The sequence below is a fragment of the Thamnophis sirtalis genome, unplaced genomic scaffold (genome assembly GCF_051295495.1).
Source record: "Thamnophis sirtalis isolate CommonGarterSnake01/CBP01778 unplaced genomic scaffold, rThaSir2_p1.2 scaffold_13, whole genome shotgun sequence".
NCBI lineage: Eukaryota > Metazoa > Chordata > Lepidosauria > Squamata > Natricidae > Thamnophis > Thamnophis sirtalis.
In genome coordinates this window covers 3786739-3792852 of record NW_028261393.1, presented here as the reverse complement: position 1 = coordinate 3792852, position 6114 = coordinate 3786739, and positions in this window count along the sequence as shown.

Below are 6114 nucleotides of genomic sequence, written 5' to 3'. Positions count from 1 at the left end.
ACGCCCTGAGCCCCCCTCGTTGTCCTCGTTGTGCTGAGCAAGACCCACAAAGCGAAATGTCTAGGGCAGGGGGGGGTCTCAAACTCACGGCCTGCGGGCCGAATCTGGCCCACAGGGTGCTTAAATCTGGCCCACGGGGCCAGACTGCAAATATCAAAGGACCATCCCGGATATTTGGTGGGGGAGGAGGGGGGTGTTGAATTGAATTGAATTGAATTGAATTTATTATATTTCTGTGCCGCCCTATTCCCAGAAGGGACTCAGGGCGGCTCACAACCAGGTCAGGGGGAGGGAGGGGATACAAATAGGAAAAAAAGGGACATGGACAAAACAATACCACAATTTAAAAACAATCAACAGACACACCATTCGAGCGGGGACAAGAACTCATCAGCCCCAGGCCTGTCGGAACAGCCAGGTTTTAAGGGCTTTGCGGAAAGCCTGGAGGGTGGTGAGGGTCCGAATCTCCACGGGGAGCTCGTTCCAAAGGGCTGGAGCAGCCACAGAGAAGGCCCTCCTCTGGGTGGTCACCAGTCGGCATTGGCCAGTGGATGGAATCCGGAGGAGGCCTAATCTGTGGGATCTGATGGGTCTGTTGGAGGTAATTGGCAGCAGGCGGTCTCTCAAGTACCCAGGTCCAATACCATGAAGGGCTTTATAAGTGACGACTAGCACCTTGAAGCGTATCCGAAGACCAATAGGCAGCCAGTGCAGCTCGCGGGAGGATAGGTGTGACGTGGGTGTACCGAGGTGCACCCACAATCGCTCGCGCGGCTGCATTCTGGACGAGCTGAAGTCTCCGAATGCTCTTCAAGGGCTGCCCCATGTAGAGCACATGTTCTTGGCCACCAGGGCCTCCTGCAACATTCTGCCAGCCCAAAATGGGCCTTGTGGAGACCCTGAGAAGCCCCCCCCCCAGGCTGTTGTGGCCCTCCAGTGGCCAGCAGATTCAGAAATGAGGAGGAACCTGGGCCAGTCCTGGAGTCTGGGGAAGGCTCTGATGAGGGCTCTGTGTCGGAGGCAGAGATGGCAGCGTCCGGTTGCCGTATTCCAGGGTCACGTGACCCCCCCCCCTTTGGTGATCTTCTGACCAGCAAAGTCAAGGGCGAAGGCAGATTCGCTTAGCAACCATGTCACTAACTGAACAACCGTAGTGTTTCGCTTCGCAAGTTTGGCCAGAGAGAAAGCCCGTAAAACGTGATGTAAGTTCACGTCTCGCTTAGCCGCAGAAATTTGGACTCGATTCTGGGCGTAAATCGAGGACTGCCTTTAAGTAGGTCAGGAAGAACCGTCCGATCCCTTCCAGGGGGATCTCATCTCTCATTCACGCTGGGCCAGCTGGACGCGGTGAAGCCACGAAAATCTCTCCCTCGTTCGGTCTTTTTTCCTCCCTCCCTCCCTCCCGCCGTTCTGTTCCTTCCTTGTTCTTTTGCGCTTCTCCAAAGCGGCTATGAATTATTAAGGATGCTTTATGACATATTTATGCCGGGTCCCCGAACAGCTTTCTCCAGGACGAACAATCGTTTCCGTCACGGCTCAGATGAAAAGACAGGGGGGGTTATAAGGACAGAACTCCAGATGTCACCTTCGGGGGGGGGCGAGGGCTTCGGAGGGGGAGGCCGCCTGTTCTGACCCAGCTCCCCAAACACAACAATTCAAATATTCCTTTATTAGGAACGCCGGCAAAAAGTTTCTCTTTCACTGCAGGCTAACAAGTCCATCCGGCAGGGGAGATGAATAGTTATCTGCCCCTTCTATTCATCTTTGATCCCCAGAGCTAGGATGGGGATTCGCTAGCAGCGGTGGCTCTTCCGTCCCAAGGACCGGCCCATAGATTTCCACTGCTCTCCTCTCCTCTGCCTTCTGTGAATCTATGCGTCAGGCACTTGACCCAGATGTTCCTCCTCTTCCTCATCAGCCACCTCCAGACCTGGGGGCTGTTGACTCTCTATTTGAGGACTGACGGACGGCCCAGGCTCTGCCTCTCTCTCTCCCTCCCTCTCCCTCCCCCCCCTCCGTATTCCTCCCCCTCCCCCCCTCTCTCTGACAGCTCCATTTCCTCTTCCCCCTCGGAGTTCTCAGGTTGCCTTGATGCTGACCCTGACTCCCACACCACCACCACCACCACCACCACCACCACCACCTCCTCCTCCTCCTCCTCCTCCTCCTCCTCCTCCTCCTCCTCCTCCTCCTCTAATTCGGCTGCTGGAAGGGGCAACAGCTGACAAGCCACACCACCACCACCCTTAATCTCAGGGAGTTGAAGTCCACCCATCTTTAAACATACAGACTGGGGAATTCTGGGAGTTGAAGTCCACCCATCTTTAAACATGCAGACTGAGGAATTCTGGGAGTTGAAGTCCATGCCTCTTATAACACGCTGGCTGGGGAATTCTGGGAGATGAAGTCCAACCATCTTAAAACATGCGGACTGGGGAATTCTGGGAGCTGAAGTCCACCCATCTTTAAACATGCAGACTGGAGAATTCTGGGAGCTGAAGTCCACCCATCTTTAAACATGCAAACTGGGGGATTCTGGGAACTGAAGTCCATTCCTCTTACAACACACTGGCTGGGGAATTCTGGCAGTTGAAGTCCACCCATCTTAAAACATGCAGACTGGGGAATTCTGGGAGCTGAAGTTCACCCCTCTCAAAAAGTTCCAAGGTTGAGAAACAGAACTCTTGTCCTTGCGAAAGAAACTTTGCAACGAGGACAGGCTGGCTTCAGCCGAGGAAAAACAGGTTTAATTTCATCCGTGCCATGAGACTCATTAATTAAGGCAAAGGATGGCTCTCCTCCCTGGCCAGCGATGAAGGTGACGAGACGTTCAGGAAGCAAGCGGAGGTGGCGAGGGAGGGAGGGGGGAACGATGGGGAAAGAGAGATAAACAAGCTTGCCAGGGATCTCTCGCACGCCTGCCCTGCGGGTGAGGAGCTGTCAGTTTTAAGGCAAATGAGAAATGATCTCCTTAACCAGAAGGAGCTGCAATCCGACACGGTTGCAGCCGATATTCAACACTTTAATGCAAGCGTGTCGCACGACAGCTGAATTCTCCCTTTTGAGCAAGACTTTCCTCTGAAAGATTTTGGTTTTAGAACAGAATGACAGAGTTGGAAGGGACCTTGGAGGTCTTCTAGTCCAACCCCCTGCTCAGGCAGGAAATTTCAGACAAATGGTTATCCAATCTCTTCTTAAATGTCTCCAGTGTTGGAGCATTTACAACTTCTGGAAGCAAGTCGTTCCACTGATTAATTATTCTCAATTTCAGGACATTTCAGCTCAGTTCTAAATTGCTTCTCTCTTTGATTAGTTTCCACCCATTGCTTCTTGTTCTACACTCACCTTGGAGAATAGCTTGACTCCCTCTTCTTTGTGGCAATCCCTGAGATATCGGAACCCTGCTATCATGTCTCCCCTGGTCCTTCTTTTCATTAAACTAGACATACCCAATTCTTGCAATCATTCATGTTTCAGCCTCCAGTCCCCTAATCCTCTTTCTTGCTCTTCTCTGCACTCTTTCTAGAGTCTCCACATCTTTTCTACATCGTGGCGACCAAAACTGGATGCAGAATTCCAAGTGTGGCCTCACCCGGGCATTATAAAGCCCCTCGAATATTGGAAGACTGCTATCATGTCTCCCCTAGTCCTTCTTTTCATTAAACTAGAAACATCCCCAGTTCTTGCAGCCGTTCTTCATATGTTTTAGCCTCCAGTCCCCTAATCATCCTTGTTGCTCTTCTCTGCACTCTTTCCGGAGTCTCCACATCTTTTTTCCATCATGGTGACCGAAATTCAGCAGGTATTAACACTTCACATGAACTTGATTCTATCCCTCTGTTTATGCAGCCTAGGTTTGGAGTTTGGAAGAGGGGTGTCATCCTTAACAAGCCATCATTGCTTGCCCGAGCTGCGACGTGTAGTTCTCGACTTGCAACCGTTCGCAAGATACCACGGCATGGGAAAAAGTCACCGATGGCCGTTTTTCACCCTTGCAGAAAGTGCTTCATCCCCATAGTCACGTGAAGCAAATATAAAAATATATAGGAAGGCGGTGGCTCAGTGGCTAAGACGTTGAGCTTGTCGATCAGAAAGGTCGGCAGTTCAGCGATTCGAATCCCCAGCGCCGCGCAACGGAGTGAGCTCCCGTGACTTGTCCCAGCTTCCGCCAACCTAGCCGTTCGAAAGCACGTAAAAAATGCGAGTAGAAAAATAGGGACCCCCCTTTGGTGGGAAGGGAACAGCGTTCCGTGCGCCTTCGGCGTTGAGTCATGCCGGCCACGTGACCACGGAGACGTCTTCGGACAGCGCTGGCTCTTTGGCTTTGAAACGGAGATGAGCACCGCCCCCTAGGGTCGGGAACGACTAGCACATCTGTGCGAAGGGAACCTTTTGTTTTACGCAACAAACGCAAAAATGCAAAGATTTTTTCCGCGGACCACCAAATTTTTCTCATGGACCACCAGTTGGATGACTGCTGGGCCCAGGAGTCTCTTTTAAGATCAACGATGTTCAGCTTTGGCCAAGGACTTCTTCAAATGGCTTTTAGAAGGGACGCAGAGGGCTTCAATATTTCTACCCTCCAACAATGTCTCTTGCCACTTCGTTGCAGGGTGGGTAGGTGATGATAAGGGGGGGGGAGGGAATAATTAAAAGCTAAGATGCTGCATTCAGTGAGTTATTAAGAAAACAATACCCCCCCTCCTTTTGGAAGGAGGAAAATAGTGTCTCATCCTCTTTCCTAAAATCCGCAGTCCTGGAATTCAGGAAGGAGGCATTTCAGCTTCCCTCCCCCCAAAAAACTGCAACGGCGATTGAGATATCAGATTTAACTATTTTTTTTTGGGGGGGGGAGAGGCATCGGACGAGGGGAAGTCCTTTGGGAGATCACAATTGCTTTCCTAGCTTTCAACCCCACCACCCCCGAGCCTTTGCCGCGTGCCAAGCCATGATTGCAAAGCGGATTCGTGGTTGGCACCGGCCCCACGAATCTTCGTGCCCTGCTTGCCAATAATGCCAAATTAAAAACAACAACAACAAGAAGCCAGAAAGTTCCAGAGAATAATAATGAGCCAGATACGGTACAGAGATTCCAGACACTCCATCACAACTCAAGGTTGGTCCTCAAAGTGACACAAAGGGAGGTTGTGGGTCCTCCAGAGGAGGCGGGGGGGGGGGGAGGGAAAGCTGGAGCCGAAATCTTCTGTCCGTCAATTGCAACGGCGGATGAAGCCACAAAGCAGATTCAAAACTCAGCAACCGACAAAAGGCTGTGTTTGCCTGTTTCATTTTGACATACAGGTAGTCCTTAACCTTCAACCATTCATTTAGCGACCGTCCAAAGTTACCACAGCACTGAAATAAAGGGCTTTAAGGTTAAGGTTTTAGGCTCTATCCGTCCCAAGGACCGGCCCATAGATTTCCACTGCTCTCCTCTCCTCTGCCTTCTGCACATATTCGCGTCAGGGGTTTTTTCGCACTTACAACCACATCACAGGATCAAAACGGGCAACGGACTCATATTTATGACGGATGCAGTGTCCCGGAAGTCCCTGCAAATCCCCTTTGGCGACAAGCAAAATCAAGGGGGGAACCGGATTCGTTCACAATCTCATTGCTGATTTCACCACTGCCGCGATTCGCTTAACGACCGTGGGTGAGAAAAGCCGTTGAAACGGGGCAAAGCTCACTGAAGACACGTCTCGTGGAAGAACAGAAAATTTGGACTCGGTTGCTGTCGTTAAGTCGAGGATTCTCCCTGTACGGAATTATCCTTAATTTCAAGAGTTTGGGCATTGCAGCAAACAAACAAGTCGGATTTGCATAAACGTGGTCAGCCAGGGAAAAACAAGGTAAAATGAAGAAGGCTCTCGTGGGAACCGCTGGCAGATATAGAGCCTTAAATAAACCCCCGGAGGATAAACATAATCAGTGTCTGAATTCATGCATCACATCCCACAATTATGTTCCTCTCAAAGCTTAGGGCAACAATAGAATCGAATAATATATAGAATATAGTACAGAGTATAGAATAGAAAATGGAATATATAGAATATAGAGCATAGAATAGAATAGGGCAAATATAGTAGAGAATATAGAAAATATAGTAGAGAA